The sequence below is a fragment of the Psittacula echo genome (assembly GCF_963264785.1).
Source record: "Psittacula echo genome assembly, chromosome: 2".
Classification (NCBI taxonomy): Eukaryota; Metazoa; Chordata; class Aves; order Psittaciformes; family Psittacidae; genus Psittacula; species Psittacula echo.
In genome coordinates, this window is record NC_137737.1 from 125,880,585 (window position 1) to 125,904,744 (window position 24,160).

Consider the following 24,160-nt stretch of genomic DNA (forward strand, 5'->3'; position numbering starts at 1 on the left):
AAGAACAGATGATTCAGTCAACATGTTTACTAAACTTAATGCTTTCTTCTAAAACTGCTTTAAACAAGCAGAGATAAGGAAAAGCCAATTTCTTCACAGAATGGAACAGTTGTGTAAAGGATTAAAGATTCATAATAAAGAGAATACATTTTTAAATTATGCCACATAAAAAAAGTAAGAGTTTTCTATTCATACACCAGTTCCACAAGTCCGTACATAGCCTGGGGTTTGAATATGAAATTTCAGTTTGCACAGTGAGATATTGAAGAGCATGTGCCAGTTTTTTAAACACTAGTTCAGTGTTAAAATGAAGTTCTGTGTGTCCAGCTGATTTTAATCCAAAGCCAGTAAAGTCCAATTTGACTTGTGCCTGAACCTTTCAGTTATCTTTGAGGGGAATCTCACCTTGAGTGGTCCAAGGGAGAGCCTGGTACCTGCCTTTTCTGCACATGTGAATTTTCCTCTATATTTTCTGTAATGAATTTATAATCACCCAAGTGTTGATAAGGCTGCGACCCATAGACTGATGCTAACTACGTGATCAGGGAGACTGATGCTTCAGAACACATCAGATGTACACCATGGTTCTTTTATAGCTGCTGTACCTGAATTGCATGGGTGTGGGGACTTCTGAACATCCAAGATCCTGTGTATAGGATTCCAAGAATCCTGGTCAATCATTGTCACTGCCCAGTGTGACAGAGTAGTAAATTATAGATAAAGTTTCAGTTCTACCACCAGATTAGTAGGGACAACCATTGCCTAAATGATAACAATTGTTTTTCCTGAATCCGATGACACCAAGAACAAATGAAAAGGTAGCTATAAGCTACTGTTACTGACCAAAAGTTAAAGCGTGTTATAAAGGGCATTATCCAACTGTGTCTTTAAACACTGATGGGTTTGGGGTGTTGACCACCTCCTTAGGAAGCCTGTTCAGTATTTGACCACCCTCTTGGAAAGAAAATGCTTCCTAACGTCCAGTCTAAACCTCCCATGGCTCAGCTTTGAACTATTCTTACGCATGCTATCACTGCATCTCAGGGAGAAGAGCTAAGCGCCTCCCTCTCCACTTCCCCTCCTCAGCTGTAGAGAACACTGAGGTCATCCCTCAGCCTCCTTCTCTCCAAATTAGGCAAACCCAAAGTCCTTAGCCATTCCTCATAGGGCATTCCTTCCAGCCCTTTCACCAGCTTTGTTGCCCTCTGGACACATTCAAGGACTTTCTCACTCTTCTTAAACTGTGGGGCCCAGAACTTCACACAGTATTCAAAGTGAAGCTGCACCAATGCTGAATATGGCAGGATGATCACCTCTTTCGCCCAGCTGGTGATGCTGTGTTTGATGCACCACAGGATGTGGTTTGCCCTTTTGGCTGCCAAGACACACTGCAGACTCATATTGAGCCTGCTGCTGACCAGCACCCCTAGATCCCTTTCTGCAGGGCTGGTTTGCAGCCACTCCTCTCCCAGTTTATATTTGTTCCTGGCATTACTCCATGTCAGGTGCAGGATCCAGCATTTGGACTTGTTAAATTTCATACCATTAATCATTGTCCAGTCTTCCAATCTCTCTGCAGTGCCTCTTGTCCCTTAAGATAGTCAACAGCACCTCCCAGTTCAGTATCATTGGCAAACTTGCTAACAGTGCATTCAACTCCTGCATCCAGGTTGCTGCTTAAATATATTGAACAGAATTGGACCTAGGATTGAGCCCTTTAGAACACTGCTGGTGACCAGTCGCCAGCCATATGTAGCTGCCCTCACTATAATCTGTTGAGTTCTGCCCTTCAGCCAGTTCTTCACCCAGAGCACCATGAACCTGCTCATCCCACAGTTAGACAACTTGTTCAGAAGGATGCTGTGCAGGACAGCATCAAATGTCTTAATGAAAGTTCAGAAAAAACTACATCCCTTGCCTTCCCTTCATCTACTAGGCATGTGACCTTATAGTAGGAGGATATCAAATTAGTTAAATAGGACTTTCCTTTTGCGAACCCACATTGACTGTGCAGTTAACTGTAGTGTAGTTAACTGCTACACTCTTTATAGTAGGTCATTGTTTCTTCTAATATAACTAAAGGAGTAGAACAAGAGCAGAAATTACAGAACTCCCACTGATGACAGAGAGAAGCTGCCAATTCCTAGTTGTAAAGTGGAGAGACAGTAAGGGTCCTGGCATACTTGCTGGTGCCAGTGCTTATAGGCAGAGCAGCTGGCAAGTTTGCACATCATTTTTCACCCTAAAGTTAATAAATCTGTGTGGATGTTGTATGTGTGATTTAGTGTTGAGGGGGCCCAAGAGTTCATAATTTACGAGTTTGAACAGAAGAGCTGCAGAATTAATCTTTACAATAGCAACACCTGTTCTTTGACTCAGCTTTTAATAAATTATATGTGGATAATATTTGCCACATTCTTTGACTACTTTGAGATAATAGCAGCCAGGTGTAAAGCTAGTTTTTGGTGGTGGGAAAACTAACAATTGAAAAAGAGAAGCTGTATGAGTCACCTTGAGTTCTTTTAAATGAATACCTGCTGGTTAGTGTTCTATAAGAAAAAAAAGTTGGGGATAACAGTTTCAACTGTGGTCAGATGTAAAAGTTTAAAGAGGCTATTTTCAAAGCTAGTGGTAGCTGAAAAGAATTGAGTTCCTCTGGCATCCCAGCATCTTCCAATAAACATCATTTGCAAAACAGATTAGACAGCACACATTTTCTTATAGAGGTGAGATCTAAGTTCTCAGTTCCTATAAATCAGACCTTATTTTCTAAATACTTCAGGCTCTCTGACAGCATTTTTAAAATTTATCCTTATCAGTAAGATCCAAAGATAACTAGAAGTCAGTATTTTTAAAATATTCGTACAAGTTGTGTCAAAATTTGAAATCAAATCAGCACTCATATAACAGAGTATAAATGATTACAGCTTAAAAGATTTGTTATGTTACAGCAGGAAAGCAAAAATTTTAAGAAGCATTGCTGATTTTTTCAGCATACCCTTTACTTCCTCCTTATGTGCCTAATTAAGTTTGTGGCCACAAAAAAAGGAAGATACATGTATAATTTTCGTCTGAGAACAGGTCCCACAAAGACAGCTGGTTGGAAATTTCTAATGCACTGCTAGCTTCCAAGAACCTTGAAAAGACAAAGACAGTCTTTTGGTATAATTTAGCCTACTATCTGTAGTCCCAACGTGCCCAAAAGCCTGCTTTCTTGGGTGCCTAACTCAAGAAGTAAACCACACAACAGGTTCCCCAGGTATCACAGTCTTGCAGACAAAGGATCCCTACCTGCAGTCAGTCCATGTGTCAGATGTACATGATAGGTGAATAATGTAGACTCTTAGTGAACTTGCTACTTGGTTAATACATATTAAGTATATATCTCTGTGTATATACATTCCTTTGCCTTAATCTGCTTCAGGCATGTCAGTTGGCACACTGAGTGGTGTGGCTACTATCACATTCTAACTTCAGCTTGCCAGTGGGAGCACTAGATGCTCGCTTCTAGCTTGGCTGATCTGGGACAAGGCTTGAACTCTCACCTGTTGACCTGTGGCAAGAACCTGAAATGTTTTGCCACTGTACATCTGTAAAGACTTTTCTAAAGTTTGCAGTGGAAGGTCTACTGCTGATATATCAAAACTGATTGTGGGAAAAAGTGGGATTTCTACTCCATACATTTTTGCACTGGTCTTGCATATGTTAAAGAAGATACGTTGTCTCTCATTCTCCCTACCAATGGTTTAGCTAGGTATTTAGCTTGAGACAGTTCTATATATATTTCAGAAATGGGATACCAGTAAGGATTGTGTTCCTGTAAACAGAAATTCTACAAGCCTATTGGATGGTCTTTGCTGGATGTCTTGTAACATCCATAGCTAAACTACACCATTTCATATAACTGCTTTTTGAGACTGAAAATGAGAGAGAACAATTTTCAAGCATGGAAACTTGCCCACTTGGGTTTAATTATTTCTAGATAGTGAAAGAAAAGTGGAAATTTGTATTATTTCTACCAGAAGTTAGATGACTGATGGATAGTGTGGGGAGAGTTCAAATAAAGCTAAGGAAAGCTGGAACAAGACTCAAGATCCCTATTTTTTGAATGGATGTACTTAAATCCAAAGCTGCCATTATCTCATACTATTGTTAAGGCTTTGCTCATGTAATTTTTTTTCTATTGACTAATATTTGGTTTCTTGGAAAAGTTCACATTGAACTAAAGATTTGGGAAGAGGAGGGACTTTTTCATTGCAATGAGGAAAAGAATTCTCAAAATTTTTTAAAGTGCAGAAAGCTGTTTTCATTATAACTTCCAAACCTAAGGATGTCTTTTTCTGCAACTTGCATTATTATGGTAAAATTGGATTCCCAAAGACATTTAACAATAAAAAATGACACTGTAATTTAAAAAATGGCGTAGAGAATTATCAGGGCACACATTAGGTAAATTAAAGGCTGGCTCACTGAATAATCAAAAACTAGTTTTTCTAGTGGGAACATGTAGATGAATGGGGCTCATTAGGGTCTGATAGGTTTGGATAATTGGTGGGAAGGACAAGTTGAAGTTATTAAATGATATGAATCCCCTGGTATAATGGCTACATTCCAGTAAAATGCATTTTATTATAACCAGATGAAATATATTTGAAACAAATGAAATATATCTGGCACCAGAGAAACATATCTGTCTCTGCTGCAGAAAAATGAGGCTTTGTCCTGGAAAGCAGTGACCTAATGGATTTAGAGTGATCATAGAAGATCATCTCAGTGTGAGCTCTCAGCATAATGCTGTCACAAAGAAGGGTAGACCATTCCTTGAATGCCTAAAAAGTTAAGCAGCAAAGTAATTATTCCACATAATATCAGTGAAATACTGTGGTTTTGATGTCTTGCCATTAAGAAAGATTGGAATTACTTGAGAGATTTCAGAAGATGGTTAAAAATGACCCAGGATTTGGGAAATGCTGTTAGGAGTTTGCCTCATCTAAAGGCATTCAACTAGGAACTTCAGAGATGACCTGGTATCTGTAGGTAGACATTTAAATAAAAAATATTCAACTCATCCAACTGTGACAAAGAAAAGTTCTCTGTCCTAGCAACCAGGAGCCTTAAGCATTGAAAGCAAAAGTTAAGGGCAACAATGAACATTGAATGTCTGGTATTAAATGGCAGTTTACATTCTAGCAGTGATATAAATATTTTGCTTTTAAAAGATTTAATTTTTTAAAATTCAAAACATATTTGCAAGTGGAGTTATGAGCTTCCAGGCAAAAAAAAAAATTGGCTGTCCATAATTCTTTAATTCCATAGAGTTCTGTGCCTTGTATAAACCACTGTGGATAGGTACCCACATAAATACAACAGATAATCATCTATGCTCATCACTGAAAAATTGTACTAAGCTTTATTAGAATTGTATTCAAAAATAAGAATATAAACATATATTGATTTACCCACGTCACAATACAAATACTCCACTAACTGTATATTGATTTAGCAGGAGATAGAGGTTGATACAAGATCTTCAATTTGAATCACAAAGCATAGTGTATTGTTGAAACACAGGTTTTTTAGTACTGTGCTGTTAAAAACTCAGTCTAAAAGGACATAATAAAGAATAATAAATATCTAGGAAAGTAAAGCTCTTCTCTAATATTAAAGAATTTTGGAGAATAAAATAAAGCTTTTACTGCCTAACAACTGGCAAGCACTTAAAAAGTCTAACCATTATAGCAAAGAAATGGGAATGCAGCCTAATTTGGTGCATGTTGATGAAGGAACTTTAATTAAATCACTTGATTTGGTTTTGTTTATATCAAATTGATCCACCCCCTTTTAGCCTTTGCTTTTCCAAAACACTTGTTGAGTGAAGGTAACTTGAATGTAGCTCTTTGTGAAGACATGCAGTGAACTGATCTCACTGGAAAATCTCTGAGTAAAAAGAATATTTTTGCTCAGATAATTCAGTCCTATGTTGCTGCTCAGCCCTGTGGCTGCCCGACATTTGTGCTGTGTGAATCAGGAGCAGCAATATCTGAATCTGATAGTGGTGAGCTGAGATTGCTTCAACTGGCCTTGCAACCAAAACATGCTTATTAAGCAATACTCCTTGAATTTTAGTAAGGACAAGTGACTGTAACCCTGTGAAAATTGTGAGGCTGTAATCCTGTGAAAATTGTGTGTGGCTGTAGAGGGGCAAAATGATGACCTCTTTGACTGAGGGACTGCTGTCCAGACTTTCCAGTTAGATGGAACTGGCCATTTCAAGTATCTTTCATAGTGCAGAGCATTGGAAAGAGCTAGGGACCAAATAATTTTGATAGGCTGATGGGCTCATTTTTCTGTGCCTTTCTTGGTTCCTTCATTTGCCACGCTTGTTGAGTGCTTTCACTGCAGACCAAGTAGATCTTGCCACAAACTCTTGTGCTTTTTGTTACATTTTGTTGTCCCAGCTTTTTTCAAGAGCTGTCAAACCCAGTCATCTTTCACCAGTGCCTTGGGTAGTCATTTACAGCACTGAAGAAAGAGCACAAAGTCCTGAAGTACTACCAAAGCACACTGGTCATGTTCTACACCTACTTTGCACTTAATTCTTTTGAATGCAAATGACCCCATGAAGTGCAAGACCCAGGGAGCAACAAGCTAAGGGAGTACATCCTTTTGCATTAAATTAGGCCTGGAATGTTTTTTGGCTCTACAACTGCCTGACTGATTCAACAGAGGGGCCAGATTGCTGCAGAAACCAGAAAAAATGTAGAATGCCTGACTAATCCCAGGCTGCAAAAATTACCAGGAGGTGAAGGATCTATGAAATAAATCTGTTTCCTTCTTTGGTTTGGTATTCTCCAAGCTCTAAACCAAATAAATTAACACTCCTTATTATCCTATTGCTGTAAATGTGTTTTACAAGGCCAAGATTTATTCTAAGCCAAAACCATAGAAATTCCTCTTTCATCATGAACAGGAAGGATTTCAAATTTAAGTATGAAAAGCTCCATAATGGAAAAGGTTAAGATTTTTTGACATAATTATGGTGACTGTTCTTGATCCTGTCAGGGAGAAAATCCATGAATGTGGAGACTGGGGAAGAGGGAGAAGAGAGGAGGGTTGATATAGGTGACTTCTGGTCATTTTGGTTAGGTCTTGCTCGGCAATGTGTACTGCCAGTGTGAGTGTTACAGCAGGATCTGGGCAATGCTCATTTCTGTGTCTTATTTCCCTGACCTGCGAAGGAATGATAAAATGTGATAACTGACATCAAGCTATGAGAAATCACCAGTTAATGTGTCGTGAGTCTGGGCCCAAATTCTGATGTCTATCTGTGTTTCTGGAATGATTTCACTAAATTTGAAATGGCTATATTTTTTCAGTTATTCTCCTCAAGTAAGTCAGTGGTGGCTTCCTGCTTGTAGTAACTACTTTTAAATTGTTGTAATTTCCTTTTATATTGGAGAAATCAGCTTGTCAGGGTATGACTTGTCTCACCTGCCTTCAGCTAGATAGAAGGGAGGGAGTCTAGTCCAAACAATTGGATCTCTGAAGTAAGGAGAGACACAGAGGAACCTCAGAGGACAGCTAGAGATCTGTCTTACAGGGGGACTGAGACAGGTACACTGAATCCCATCACCCTTCCAGGGTGTCCTTCATCTCTTGCATCTTGACCTTGGCATGTCTGTATCTCATGTCAACTGCAAGTTGATTTGTTCTTGCTAATATCATTTCTCATCAGTCAAGAATTCCATAATGTATATTGGGTAGCATGGAATATATTTTCTGGCTGGCATCCCATTTCCTTCTGCAGCTAAGACAATCACAGTCCCTGGAGTTCTTGTGGGTAACAGTCATGAGAAGAATCTGCAAATGAAATAGGCTTATGTATGTTTGCTTTCCCCCTCTTAAGACAAATTTTTTACTTAAAGATCAAACTTTGACAATACTTGAATGTGTGCTAAATGAAGTGCCTCTGAGGAAAACAGTTGTTAAACATTAGGTATAAATGACAAAAAAAATTACATATAAGGCTAATAAAGGGTAAGAACTGTTGCTAAGATTTCCTAGGCTTAATTAAGTTTTTTTGGTTGTTTGGGTTTTTTTTTGATGCGGAGGTTTTCATGGTATGTCCCTTTCTCTGTTGAATATCAGTACAATATCAGATATAAAGTCCAGGCTTATCACCTGGCAAAGTGAACCTTAAGGATCTTGTTCCACTTGTAGTTAATTGATTAGCTGGAGATAATGGGAATAGCTTGTTCCTGCCAAGCTTCTTTAATCTCCCAAAGAGGGCTTGCATATTTATACGTTCAAGAGGAGTGAATAAATATGAAGCTGCTGTGCCTGATTTCCTTCAGTGTTTAAAATGGAAAGGTAAAGGCTTCTAAGGTAACATATAGACCTTTATGCATTCAGCTGTGTAATTATATGTGTTGTGGTGTTTATTTCTGGTTTATAACTCTGATTCTCTAACTGGATCCCTGTAATAGGTATAATATGACAGCATTATATCCTTTACAAACCCTAGGGCAGGACGCAGGTTGTGTTTTAGTCAGCAACATTTGCAAAACAATTATTTCAATACACATGCTTAAATATTTGTAAAAGCTAAATTTCCGTTTTGCTTTGGGGAAGGTTTTTGAAATGAACACAATCAGAACTTAAAACATTGCTATCTCAGCTTATCCGATTCATCACAACTGCTTTTTATGTTTGATACTTTTTGAAACACTGGTCATTGTTTGCAATCTCTTACTATATTGAAAAAGAAGCAGCAGACCCCTTCACCCCAAAAACCCTCAGTGAATAATCAGAACCAATAATATAGCTAAAGCTGTGATTTGCTTCTGAATATTTTAGAAATAAAAATGAGTCAGGATGCATCAAAATACTGATCATTGTTGCATATTTAATTGAATTCAGCATTATGGAAAACTTTCACAAAATGCAAGCACAGTGAAAGATTCATTTTCCCTTTTATCCTGTTTCTGTGTACATTAAATTCTAGCCCTAACTTCTGTGTTTTTTGTTTGATTTCACAGGTTTGTGAAATCAGTTGGATTGTTGAAGAACAATTTAATTAAAACAAAATTATGGTGATCAAAACTACACCTGGAAATTTGCTTTAGTTTATACATAATAATTTTAAAGAAAGTTATTTTTCTAGTATCAGCAGTACATAAGTGGAACCACTCTGATATGTGAATGCCGTACACACTGAATCAGAGTATTTACTGTGGTACAGTGGCCTTAGGGAAGAAGGGTAACTGTCGCCTTTTAGTATAAAGTTACTATAATGTTTTTGTTTCGTTTATACCCCTCTTATTTTGGATTGACGTTTGATAAACTAAACTCTGCCTGACCAAAATAAACTTTGCCTAGAGATTTTATGTATTTTGACTTGTCTAAGGTTTTTCTACTCCATATATTTTTGTAATCTTTACCCTTTTTTAAGTGAATAAACATTAAAGTATTCGCCTGTAGCCAATGTCTATGTCCCATTCAGGTCTCACAGAGAACTAGCTGTTCACTCATAGTCACCTGCAGAGAGAGATCAGAAGGGGGAGTTGGTGAAAGAGTATGTGTGTGGGTAGCAGAAACAGGTGTTGACCATGCTGCATAGCTTTTTATTGAGTTTATCTACTTTGATCTTTAAAACAAACAAAGACTCTTAAAAAGAGAACCTACCAATAAGGAATGGAGCATGCATACAAAAATAAAGCACCTAAAGGAATTTCATATATATGATAAACCATTAGTTACCCATATGGATTACTGAAACAAATTTGCTGTTTAAAATAAACTAACTGGTGTATGCTGTGTGCTTGGAACTCTAGAAGATGCTTTTGCACACACAACAATTGAAGGGATGTGGCAGTTGCATTTACTGATTTCATTTACCTGTTAATTCTGTCAAGTGTGTTCTCAATTTCCTTTGTCTTCAATTATGTACACTTGGTTCCTGTATCTTAGTCATAATGATATAATGAAATTGCTTGCAATTATTAAAAAATACAGTATAACAAACCATCTATTTGTTTTAAGAAATAAAAATGAATTGTCTGTCGTGGATGTTTCATAGTGTGAACTTTTTTTGCTGTCTCACAAACAGAGTGTGAAATAGAAAGTGTATGGTCTGTCTTAGTCATGAGCAAGTAAAATGCTCATTGTGATGAGCAAGTACTTGCTGTATGTATCATCCTAGTGTAGACTTCCTATATGTAAAATGTTTAGCTTACTGGAACCCCATAGGAATAGCCCCTTTAAGTTCATTTCAGGAAAGGGCTTCATTAATTTGTCATCAGTAAAGAAAATCTATTCTTCTGTGTGTGTTTGCAATGTACCTGAAGACTCATTTGCATAGAGGAGAGCGTATTATCACTGATATGCTATATTTAGTCAGTTGTGTTCAGTAAAATATTCTTGTGAAACTAGTATCTCCTTTTCACAGGTTTTATTCATCTTTCGTGGCCTGCATTTCATAGTTTACCTTGACACTACTGAAAAGTGAAAAGTAGATTTCAGGGTTGTTTTCTTCTTCCAGTTGCTTCATGGAACATCTGTTAAGCTCCATTCTTTCCTTCTCCATGCCATTCTTGGGTGAAATTATGACCATGTTTAATCCCTGGGAAAAATCTCATTCACTTCAGTGGAACTAAGATTGCCCACAACAGATTGAGAAAGAAATTAGAATCTGGTAGCATTGTGATTCTAGAATTTCTTGCGTGTCTAAGAGCTTGAAGACAGTTTTGGCTGAGTCGCACAGAGAGATTTGGTCAGGGACATGGCTGGTTTTATATTCTGATTACATCTGAGGAAACACAAGACAAGCTTTATAGAGGAAAGCAGAATATTAATCCTGGTTTTGATCTTTAGAGAGAAAAAAAAAATTGCAAATTTAGTGAGTATCATCAACACTCATTAGAATGATTAATAATTTTGCAAATGTTAATTGTGTGCAAGTGTCTCAAAGTGTGGTAAGATGGCTTGACCCTTGATGAATGGTCCCAGTTGTAGATGCTGTGATATCTTGGGCTCCTGAGATCCAGCTGTTCTTGGGGCTGGCCAATAAATGGTATTTTTGGGGACACTTCCTAAACTAAAGGGTAGAGGATAAACTCATGGAAAATATTACTTTGTTTTCACATTAAAACATACAGAAAATCCCATGTAACTTTTTTGCTTTAGTTCTCGTGATTTTGAGATGATCTCATGATTTTTTAGCACTTGTGGTTGGCACTACTTCTAAAGTGTATGGCAAGCAGTCTTGGCTGATACTAGCATTCAGCCCAGCAACCACTGCTGGCACTGTAGAGGAGGAGCAGCCACCTGGTACCCCAACTGTGAACAAGCTGGCAATGAAGCGTAACAAGTCAGGAGAACTCCAAGGAGGAGCTGACATGCGCTTAATAAGCAACAAGCAGCTGGGCTTAGGGACTGGGGAGCTTAAACAGCAGCTGGAAAGGCCATGCAGAAGGCATGTGTGATAAACTTGTTTTCACCTTTGAGCTGCGGGAAGCCGTATTCATTTTCTGTTTGACCTTTTTGGCTTCAGAAAGCAGTTTCCATTTGTCAGTTGCTTATGGAATAAACTCTGCCTCCATGGTGCCTAATTGAATTGAGAGTCAGCTGTGGAAGTTCTTGTTGATGCTGCTGTAGTTAGTTTGGCAGGATTATCAACGTGCGGTTTTATTTCTTTTGGTTTTGACTGCATCAGACACTTCAAAGTCATCACAAAATGTTCAGTGTAAGCTACATAGAAATGTACTTCTCTCTAATTGCATGAAACAGTGTAAATATAGTGCTTTTCAGTAAGACACTTCATGGGTCATTGCTGATGCTATTCAATTACTGCTTTTTGACGGAAAAACAGCCATGATAAACAGATGCATTTTTCCTAGCCATATGTTTACATCTTAGTTTTTAAAAGCACTTATTAATGCGATAATGTAGGACATAATATGCTCAGTAGTACTTGTTAATGAAAAACGTACAAACATATCTCAGTATATAAAATTTTGTGTAGCTTGTCTAATAAGCAGCTGTCTCGCTTTCAAAGAACAATTTATAATAAATGCAGTTTGTTGCCATACGAGTTTCTGCTGCTTCCTGTGAAGACCTTCACACCCTCGATACTTTATCTGAATAATCTTAAAAGCAACCTTAATGTATCTCTATTCATTTCAATAACACAATAATATTAATAGGTTTCCTTCTGTACTGCTCATATCAAGTAACTTCACAATGTGGTAGATTTGAGTGACTTCTTGCTACCCCAGTGTCTAGCTGTAGGATTTGTAGGTGTGGCTGAGGGAGAAATGAGGAGAAATTTTACTTGCAGAAGTTACTAAAATGAAATAATTTATTTTATATTATCCAGTGGAAAATTTGCCTAAGCAAAACCTTATCTTGAAAACTTATGCAATAATTGAAAAACACATATAACAACCAGCTATACTGTAAATGTATGGTATTAACAAAAGCTTCTGGCATTGTGTGAACATGCTTCCTATAAATATGGCTTAATTTGCAGTTTAAGTCTCTTTCTCCTGAGTCAGTAATTGCTAAAGAGAGAGGGAAACTTGTATCCTGCCTCCTGGAGTATTGCTTCACGTATGTCTACGTTTCACTTACAGAGGAAACTTGCTAAATACATGGGAATTCTCTATTACAACAACTAAGCTCACAGAAATACATGAAATAAATGAAAGCCAACTCACATACATGTATCAGACATTAGTGTTTCATTGCTATGGTTATATGTGGACATGCATTACATTTAATCCAGTGAGCTATTAATGTAGAATACAGAAGAGCTCCTCTGCAACAGATTACACAACCTGAGCTTTTCTGAAGCAAGTAAGCTAACCATGAAGTTACCATGATTTCAGTAGCTTTCTATGACCAGTTCCAGGCAGCTTCCCAATGAAAAAAGATGTACAAAAATCTGTGTTCAGAGGCAAATGGCTCTTCCTATGCTTGTAGAAGTTTGGTGCCCAGTCACCCATGTCCCTGGTTTCTACTTTGTTTGGATTAGGCAGCAGCTGGTTAGGCAATGCAAGTACTTAGTTTTGTAGCTATTTTTTCCCCTTACAGTTTTAGCTGAAAGTGCAAAAGCTTGAGTTTAATCTAGTAAAGTTTAAACAGATCCCTGGTTTTATAGCATTCACTTACTTAATGGTATATTGCTGAAATATTAGTCAAATTAGTTGTAATTACTTTTAGTTACCAAATTGTTTGTTAAAATAGGACACATCTTTATAAGTTAGAATTCTTTCATGAATGTTCCTTATGACTTTGTTGCTGTTTTGTTCCTGATGTTACATAAACCTAAGGCGTAGCCAAATAGAATCTAATTTGATGGCCTTTTTTATTATTGTTGTTTTTCCCTTTGGATAGTACAGTCAGATACTCTTTTCCATGGTTTGTCTGCCATAGACAAGTAGCAGATTTAATATTTACTGTCTGCAGAAGTTTCCGCTATGACAGCTTTAAACCTATCAAGGTGCATTATCAAGTGAAAACACTGTACTAGACCTTAAGTTCATTTCAATTAGCAAAGTGGTCTAGTGGTGTTTTCACTTACACAAACACTACAAATGTATAAATTTCACTGTATCAAGAACTGGTATTCAATCTATGAAGCTCCATACATATGTTTGTTTTTGGAAGATGGCAGTGCTTTAGTGAATAATGTTATGCCAGCTGCTATTCCAGAAGTTCAACTGCAGAATTTGACACACTCTCCAGCTAGCATATCTTTGTTGTATGAATACTATCTGTATTATATTTGAGCTTTGCATTATTTTTCTTAAGTAATTATTAGCTGATCCTTGAGAATGGGTCTGAAGCAATTAAGCAGAATCAGTGCTGAATCTGTAGATTTATGGACCTTTTTTTTTGAGAGTTTTGTGACAGAATATTGTTCTGAATTGTGAAAGAGACAGGAGGAACCATGGTTTTGCCCACCAAACTCAGATACACTACAGATCTAAAGAGACTCTGCAGGAGAGCAAACATAAATAGTTCCTATTGTGACTTACTTGAATGCTGAGTTGCTGATTATCACCAGGGTCCTCTCCCAGAAATGTGTGCATTTGCCTACAGAGGGACTGTCACAGGAAATGGGGCTTGGAAAGGCCTCCAGATATAATTTAATTTCTAACCCTGAGGCAGCATAACTGCAGCTAAATCAATCTTTTCTGACAGATGTTTGACGAATCTGTTGAGAATGTCTGGAGATGGTGAATCCTTCTCCTTATCTTTAGAAAGTCATGTACCCAAGTGCTTGTACTTCTGCTTGACAGTGGTTTCCCAGAACAAAATCTTTTCCCCTTGAATACATTCTTCACATCTTAATTCTCTGTATCTTGTTTTAGCTCAGATAACATTGAATTCAGATGCCACCCAAAGCAACAGAATGAATTACTGGTCCTGTAAATCCTTTTGCATTTTTGCAGTGATGTAAATGTGGCCAGGATTTCACCCCAGAGTTACAGGCAGTTAGCGAAGAGGCATTGTTACAGACTGTGAGATGTGTCAGCCACTGAGAGCAAGGACTTGTGCTCTACAGGGTGCTAAGAAGCCCTGCTTTTGCACTGGAAATCACCTGTGATGAAACAGCAAAGGGTCGTTTGAGCCTCCATGCTTCAGTTATTGTAGCTGTCTCCAAAAAGTGCATGAGGAATTCATGAATGCATTTCAAAAACTTGCCAAAATGCTCCCTGGAGGCTGATAAGTACCATAATTCAAAATCTCTCCATAAGTGCCTCCAGAAATCCTTCTCTTCCTATTGATGTGTGTAATCCAACACCTACAAACTCACAACTCCAGGTTTAATAAAGTGTGGGGCCTTTTAGCTGAGATTCCAAAGCAACTTATACTTCCTATCCCCCCAGGTGATGCTACATTTCTGTGTCCCAAAACACATTGTCTGTTATTGACTTTTCATCTGGACACAGATCTTACAGAATTTAAAATATTTTCCTATGAGGATGTGTTGAAAACATCTGATGGGCTTGCCAGAGGTACTGTGATGCATAGGCCTTCTGGGAGAGACTGAAGCATCAACTGCATTCATAATTCTGTGTCTGCTTTGTGCAAGGACAGACAGAGCTAAAGATCTTCAGGTAAAAACATAGCAAATACTCCCCATAGAGATGTACACTTGCTATTTGTCTTTAAAAGCAATTAATCCATAGTGTGACAAATCTTCTGTCACTTGTTCTGTATGCTAAATGGTTGTAGAGAATAATACCATGTTCAAATGTTGGAACACATTTTTTTCAGCTTTCAGACATGTTGGAAGAAGGATAACTCATTTAAGAAAAGTAAATGTTGTAGTCAGTAGATTTTAAAAGTATAAGAGAATGAATTCAGGAATGTGGAAATTTTTTATTCTTGTATGCAGTTGAAGTATCATCAATAAGAATGTTTTATTTGGGGTGTTATATAACTTGATATAAGAAATATACAGTATCTCCTTCCCTGCTCTTTTCCAGTGGACCCATATTCAAGTAGATAGCATACACTTCAAGAACTCTTCTTAATACTTTTAACATTAATTCTGTCTTCACTAGTGATTCAGAAATCTGAAAACCTTAGCAAGTGTCATGCAAAGTGGTCTTTATCTCTTCAGAGAGATACAATGAGACATTACAAATACTAAGAAATAAGCTGTGCAGAGAATGTGGGATAATGATATAGGTATTTGCTTCACTTCACCCTGTGATGGTCCCAAGGTGACATGATTTGGCTAAACTGCTTAACTGACCCATGATACTTTTCCATGCTTAGTCTAGTTATAAAATACTATGCATTGGTCTATTATAATAGAGACACTGAGATAAAAACTTTATCCTGTGTTTACTGATACAGAGGAAATATTACTAATAACATTTGTGTATACGGTATTCACTTAGGTGACACAGTTTGGCTACATCCATTAGAATGGCCTTCTGTTGTTTACAGTATTAATAAATTCTGTGCTCAAAAAGCCAACTCCTTTCTGAACTGTGGAAAGCATTGTATTCAAGTTGCTCTGTGGTCTTTTTAACCTGGGATGTTCTCTTTGGTGGGCAGAGCAGCCTCTCAACAGCTGCATCCTCTCAGCACGCTGAAGGATCTTTCACATCCTTGCTGCTGTTTCCAGCAAACTCTGCACTGTACAGTGAAGTTCCGTTGCTTGCAATCCTTATGTTTTATGAGCTTGGAAGTTGTCCAGTTTTATTATTGGACATTTATTAAATATCATCTGAAAGTTTTACTCATTCTTTCTAAACTATTTCTTTTACGGGTAGGAGAACTTTGACGTGGATTAATTACAGGGCTACAATTTTTCCATTAGGAATATCTGTTCTCCCCCTTCCCACTGCCTCTATATTAAATATTGTTTGAAGTACTTAATTGAGGTGGCTGCTCTAATCCAAATATAGCAGGTTTAAGTGTTTCTGGGAAGCAATGCTAGTTTTTCCTCCTAGTAACTGTAATTTACTACTACCATGAGATTTTGGAAGAGTTAGGGAAATAACTGAGACAGACTTGAAACTTAAGTTGGCATTACAGAATTTACAGAAAAGTGCTTAGGGGCAAGGGACATCTTCAGGTCATCCCTGTCCTCCAGCCCCCCCAACTCTTTTAATATATTACTTACTGAAGTGGAACACGGCTGTTTGTTTCTTTCAGTACAAGGAACAAGCCTGCATGGATTTACGTTTCGTTGGTACCTTGGCAAGGGAGGAAGCTCTTCTCCTCTGATCCCCAGGATATTTTTTCTCTTCCAAGAGGAAGCTGAGACCCTTCTTTCCAATTTTAGTTTTTCATTTGAATGCAGCTGTGCCAGGCTGTTTATAACAATTCTAAGATATTTCATTTGGTTTTAAGATTTGAACTACCATGCCACTAATGCAGTGGAAATAAGTGCAATATGTTATTATTTTCCCTATTCAGTAGTTCATAATGAAGGATTCGGGGGGAAATACGGATCAAACCCACCAGATGTCAAAATAATTATCTGCATCAGACAGTGCTGATATGGCACTGTGAGTTCAGGCTGTTGCTGAAGCTTGACTGAGTGCCATGCCTCTATCCTTAAGAGCACCACAGGCAGGCGACTCATCTTGTCATAGATCAGTGATTGCCTAAACTAACTCAACATAGTAGAGTCCTAATATGTCTCCTTCCGTACCTTTGCTGTCCTAGGGAGACTGATTGATGATTTTAATATGTTAATTGACAAAACATGGAGTCACTTCTCTTTGAACTTAAAAGGGATGCCAGTCAATGCCACTGTGTAAGTTCTGAAGTGTAGATACTGGAACAGAGCCATGTGAATAATGTGTGTTTAATGACATGGTCTGATTTGGTTTTATTCTTAACTAAATATTGATGAAGCAAACCAGCTTTGTTAAGATCAAACTTCTCTTTAAATATAACTGGCTCGACTTTTTCAAATTTCTCTTTTGACAAAGTATGATAAAGGTATGAATTACTGAATTTTATTTATGGGGTTTTTATTCTGTAATTTTACCAAAAGCATTTCAAGGAAATGTAGGATGGTTTAGGAACAATTTGCCTGCTTGCTAGGATTCACTTTATGCTTGTAACTATGACTTTTATCTTGACCTGTCTGTTTGCATACGTATGTCGTTATCTTAGCATTGAAGAATTGTGCCACATGAGAAACAAACTCCATTTCCTAGGATTTTGGGTTCCATAGTATCTTTTAATTTTACTACTTTGTTGATGTTATACTATTTGTAAAAGCTGAATTTTTCTGTATGAAACACATTCATAAGTCCTGCCAATAAAAAAAAATAATTAAAAAATCTCTTATTTCTCCATTTAGCATGCCAACAATTGGTCTACATTTTAATTCCATACCCTATGATGTCATATGAATACTGTAGTGTTCTGTTTTATGATCTTTGTGCTTTTTCACTATTGGGGAAGTTTGATCATAGTTCACGTAACTGACAAATTTATTTCTTTCCGTGGCAAAGTAACATTTAACACTCTAACAGGCTAGTGTGAAGTTTTAGAGTCTGTTCTCCATTCTTCAATAAAAAAAGAGTAGTCCTGGCTTATATTCTAGTTAGTGTTAGTTCATGTTTCTCAGTAAGAAATCACATGCTACCAGATAAGAGGAATTTTCTGGATTTTTCCTGTTTGTTTTTGTAATTAGTTGGGTGAATGGCATGGCACTTAGCCACACAGAATATGTAGCTGAGTACCAGCTAACATTATGACAACCTGTAAGTGTTTAATGGTTTTTCACAGGTCCGGAGTGCCTTTAGGTAAAGGCAGTCATGGGCATTTGCCAAGTGGACAAGGCTGAAGGATAGTGAAATCTGTCCCAAGCTCCATAAGGTGTCTTCCTTGCCTACAGTGCTCCAAGCTCTTCAAGTTCCTCTCCTTTAAAGCTGCTATAATGGCATTTATGCTGTACCTTTCTTTGTCCTCTTCCTGGTATGTCTTAGGTATGTGCCTTACCACGTGAAGCTGTTCCTTCTGCATTGTAGGCTGAGCTGCTCTGTTGGCATTGTACCTCTCCTTGGTGGAGTCTGGGAATGTGTCTTCACAGATAGAGAAAAGGTTAGATGCATTGGGAAGTGAAGAGGGTTTGCACACAGGTGTTTCTACACTGCTGTATGGGCTATGTGTGTATACAGATATTTGTATATTGCTCTTTTTGAACAAGTGGAACTCAGTGGGCAGCTCTGTGTACCATGATGGAAGGTCTCTATGTTGCTCTCAATGAACATCCAGACTTTCTTAAGCGCTTGATCATATGTTTCTGTTATGCCACTATGGCGAGGCTACCTCACCTCTATGAACAGAAGCCCCCCGAGTAAGCAGATCGGTAGATCAGTTTGGGAAACACAGATCCTCACTGACATGCTTTGACGCACCCCAAATCCTCTGCTTTCTCATAGTTCCCTTACCCTGTTGACAGCAATTTGAGTCTTCTGTGGTCATCTGACACTGGTCTCCCGGAAGGGTGCCCTGCTACTGTTCCAGGATGAATGGTCCTGTCTCAGGGCTGTGAACAGTCTTAAATCCACAAGTGAAGGGTGTTGTTCTTATCTTGAAAATGATACAATTTAGTGTTGCTTATGCTGCTGCCAGAACTTTCTAGCTCAGGACAGGACAGTGAGAGGGCATTTAAAAATTCTTTCTGAAACCATCTATTTGATGCTGATGTGTTGAAACACTGCAGGAAGTGCTTCCCTCAGTGCCACAACTTGAGTTACACACAACATTATAATCCAATTTTGACCTTCAGAGCTTTCAAATCTGCTCTTGCTTTGTGCATTCTGTGCGAAGAGATATCAATTTTCTCTTTCAAGAAGGAAGGAACAGTTATTCACATGGTAAGAGACCCTGTAACTGTACAGAATGAGGAAATCATTTTACAGATGGCAGTGGAAAGCAGTATTTATGTCACAGAGAGGAGTAATACTCTCCAATATGTTACACAGAATTATAAATTAATTACTTTCAATTTTTGCATTCTAAAAATTCCTTTTTGATAAGATTTAAAGTTCCTATGGTAAAATATTTGGAAATTAAGACTTTTCTTATTGCTTGTATTGCCTTGAAGTTGAAATCATTCAGTTAATAAAATATTCCCTTTCTTTACATGCCATTATGAAGTTTTCTTCTGTATAGAATAAATTTTGGTGACTAGCATACTGGCATATTTCAAAGGAATGAGATTTAGTTAGAGCTAACATACAGGACTGTGGAAAGGGGCAGAATAAGCAGGTAGGTGCAATGTATAGTCTACCACTGTACAATTTAATGTTTTTGGAGGGGTTTTTTGTGTGAAGGTTAAGTAGTTTTTGAGCTGTAGCCCACTGCAAAACCAAAACAAGCAGTGGCCTTTGGCCCTTTTGGAAAGTGATTGTGTATTTCCAACGATGACAGCTGGCACCATTCTTTGATTTATAGCAGAGCAACTTTTGTTTAATATTGACCCTATATCAATTTTTACCACCTACATTGTTCAGGACCTATGTCAGTAACACACATAGCAGTGAACCTTATTCCCAGGCAACTTGTCTAAGACAGAGGATGCTGCATTGTGGCATGTTGATTGATAGCACAAAGTGGTGATAATTAGATCTCTCTGAATCCTTTGTAAGTGGGCTGTGAATTTTTGGTCCTTATTGCATTATTTTGACACTATTGAATTATCAAGTGTGCCAGCTTGTTTTAAAACTCTTTGAAATACACGATGACAAACGGGTGTCAGGGAACAAGTTTATGTAGCATAACCCATAGTCTTATTTTCATTTATATTAATAGTTTTAATTTATGCAAGACATGGAGGGAGGGAATGGCAACGTTATTTTAGGAAATCCTTGATGCTATAGTTTGCATCTTCAGTTGAGAACATCCCAGATCTTTTACAATGAAAATTTCCTCCTAGGAATTTATCTTACAGTTTGAATTGCTGAGCCACATATTGGAACTGAAGATAGGAACACTTAACTTAGAATTTGGAGAGGAAACTTTTTTTTAATTATTTGTGGAAATACCCATTATCCCATTAGTGGAATTCATTGAGGTCAGTGACTTTGCTGGTATGGGACTGTAGGAGGGTGTTGTGGTGCAAGTGAAAGGAGCTCAGTTTGGTATCTCACTATAGCCACATTATTTATGCACTTGTTCTCTGTGGCTAGTTGAAAATGGAAGTTCTTTATTCCATCTAGTGACAGTGCCACTAGACACAGGCATGGTGCTCAACATATTTGTCCTCATTGGGCAACTTCTTTTGCTGAAAGTGTGTGTAGAACTCTGCCCTTCAGTTGACTGACTCAGTGTCATGGTTTAAGCCCAGGCCGTAAATCAGAACCACGCAGTCCACTTCCCCCCCCCTCGCCCCTTTCTTCCCCCCGCTCCTGGAGGGACGGGGAGGAGAATCGAAAGAATGCAGCTCCCACAGGTTGAGATAAGAACAGTTTAATAACTAAGGTATAACACAAATCACTACTGCTACCACCAATAATAATAATGATAAAGGAAATAACAAGGGAAGAGAATACAACCTCTCACCAACTGGTACCTCACCCCCACCCCGCAGTGATCCAGCCCTTCCGGGAACTCTCAGTTCTACATCCTGGGCATGACGTGCTGTGGTATGGAATACCTCTTTGGCTAGTTTGGGTCAGGTGTCCTGTCTCTGCTTCCTCCCGGTTTCCCCTCCTCCCTGGCAGAGCATGAGACTGACAAAGTCCTTGGTCAGGGTAAACATTCTGACCAGCAACTGAAAACATTGGCTTTATCAGTATTATTCCCAAGCCGAAAGTCAAAACCACAGCGCTGCACCAGCTACTAAGAAGGAGAAAAAACGACTGCTACTGCTGAACCCAGGACACTCAGGATGATTTCTTGAATACCTGAAGCTTTGTGAGTTAGACATGGTACTTTCACTGGGTCTGGATAGCATCTGTTTCTGCAGTTTGACTTCCTAATGGCCAGTATGTTCATCCTCAGGTCATCAGGGCCTGCTCTAGTGGTACTCGGTCTATACCAGCTACTGCTGTAAAACTACCTCTTCTTCCCTTTTACCGGGGCTAATGTATCACTGGCTCTGTGATGACCTGAAAATGAACCACTGGCTTTCATCAGTTGCCTTTAGCCAGATTGGTTCCTGGATCTACTGCTATTTGCACCTGAACTCGCTAGAGGTTTCTCTAAGCCTCAGTCCCATCTTGGAACAACGATAGAGATTTCATGATTGCACTATAGGCATATGGAGGTGGGGTGAGAAGGAGGGGGCTGAGGGGTGGCAGGGAAAATGCTGATCCACAATAAACAGACAGTGCACATAAATAAAAAGTAAAACCACATGTGGACAAAACAGTCATCATACATTCTCTAACACTGCAGCCTCTCATCTGGTCCCAGCTCCTTTTGCAATCAGTTATGAACTATTGACTTTACTAGTTCTTTCAGATGGTTTCTGATCCCGTAATAGCTTCTATAATGGAAAATGGAGTTAAGTGATAAGAGAGACAGAGAGCTCAAAACACATTTACTGTACATGTGGTAAGAAAGAATTGCTGTGTTGATAGATTTGGAGAAAAAATAAGTTCTGGGAAGGACAAAAGTGATAATTTTGGTAGTCAAGGAGAAGTAAAATAAACCAACCTGAGAGAAGAAAATTATTTTGTCCAACTCCTTCTGCCTCAAGAATGATAATAAGGATTGTCTGGACACCACTTAGGTCTTGATGAGACTCACTCCAGCCCTGTCAGACATCCAGTTGTTTACAGGTCCTGCTCACCAAGCTACCTATTGACGAGGGACTGGTATTTGGGTTTGGGTAAGTATTCTTTTTGATGTGTCTTATCAAAACTTGCTGAATGTCCCTACTGATTTTCACAGAGGGAATATGCTTGTAACTGCTTAACAGTACGGCATGCAAGGAGCATGTCCCTGGACTCCTGCTCCTTGTGTCTCTGGAGTATTTATGTGCCCAACTTCCATGAATTAATGTGTTCGGTGGTGGTTCTTATTCTTCTTTTTCTTCTTTTTTGTTTCTTTAACACTGAAGTGCTTTATTTAGACACACCCCATGTCTTGTGTATTCATTTCAGCAATGTCAAATCACAGTGGCTTGCTCTAATGCTATCTGTAGTTGTAAAAATTTTGTAAATTTATAAGGCTGGAGCTTTTTCATTGAAAGTATACCTTAGTCCTGTCACGGACTTGTCAGTATCCTTAGACTCCTACATATATGACTTGTAAATGTGTGTTATTCATGTTCTGTTTCATATTAATATGTGCAATACAGATTTTTAAGGAGTTCTGCCCACATTCTGGGGGGTTGGATCTAAGGTGCATTTCTCTCTTTACATAAAAAGATCAGAGCCACATTTGGTAGAAGTTAGTATAGCTACAACAGTTTTGTCACTGGAAAGCCCTTAATTTGTGTAGGTTTTGCAATCTAGTTTGTCATGAAGGTAAAAAATGCTGCTCCTGATAATGGTGATAATACTGAATATAATGTTTTCTTAGCAGAATTCTGATAGCAATTCGTTGTTCTTGTCTGACACGTACTATCTCAGACAAGCAATGATTTATTTTCGGAAAAGTAATCTGAAGTTCTACCCAAGTATGCCAAATATGCCTACATAAATGTAACGTACACTGACTTCTTCTGTGTTGAATACTAGTGTTTATTGGCTGCAGAAACAGGCAATACTGTGATGAAAATGAAAAAATGAAGGGACTTGGGTTTTATTCCTAGTTCTCTGCAATTACCTATCCTTTACGATCAGGGCCACTTTTTACGGCCTTTGATGAAAGTAGAGTTAAAAAGGAACTTGGCTGATTGGAGAAATACTGTTCTTAGACTGAAGTGATGAGAAACTTCAAACTATAGGCTGTAGACCAATACCACTAAAACTTTAAGAGCTTTGATATTGATTTTCCAGCAGTAGGATTGCACATCTTTTACATTCAGATTTCATTATTAGTCTGGGACTATATGAAAAGAGAGCAGCTGCTTTCAGATGCCAACAAAGTTGATCACAATACCAACTAACAAAAGGTAGAGGAAACTACTAATACAGTTATTGCCAATTTGTTTGTTGTGTGTAATCCCATATTTAATAATTGTGTTGTGGCATTTAAAATGATACCAACAGCATGATGGTGTCTCTTTTTAGCAGGTTAAGAAGTCTGGATCTTCTTTATTTAAAGGAAGTTCAAATTGAACATCTGAAGTCTGATATAACTCATGTTTCACTGTACATTTACACTCTTCCAAAAGTAGTTTGACTCTTTATCCAGAAAAGAAGAGATAAATTACTTTACCTAGTTGCCAATTAGCTGAATAACTTAGCTCACTTAACTGAAAAATCACTCAGTGCATTGAAAGATTCGCTATAAAAAGCTGTGGAAAAATCTCCAGAGATATTTTTGTGTTGCTTTGTTGTGTTTTTTCAAACTAATGTCATCTATTTTTAATAAATTTTCTCATGACACTATCTTCTTTGCAATTAACAAGCAGGAAAAGCAGCTGTTTCTGTTTGTGCTTCCCTGATGTGACAGAGTCCCTGATCCCCTTCAGCCATCAGTTTGCTATTACCAGAGCAGGTTGCAAATAAGACCTTTCCTGAGCAACTTGATAGAAGGATGGCTTGTGTTAAAT

The 24,160-nt window shown here is 38.1% G+C and overlaps 1 protein-coding gene across 1 annotated transcript in view; it reads left to right on the forward strand.

The window, feature by feature from the left end:
- The window catches only part of LOC308217692 (uncharacterized protein C8orf34 homolog), a gene marked incomplete at both ends in the record, with an annotated part of 201,883 nt that overhangs the window by 166,463 nt on the left and 11,260 nt on the right, over window positions 1-24,160 (forward strand). The gene's annotated exons all lie outside the window — the stretch shown is intronic.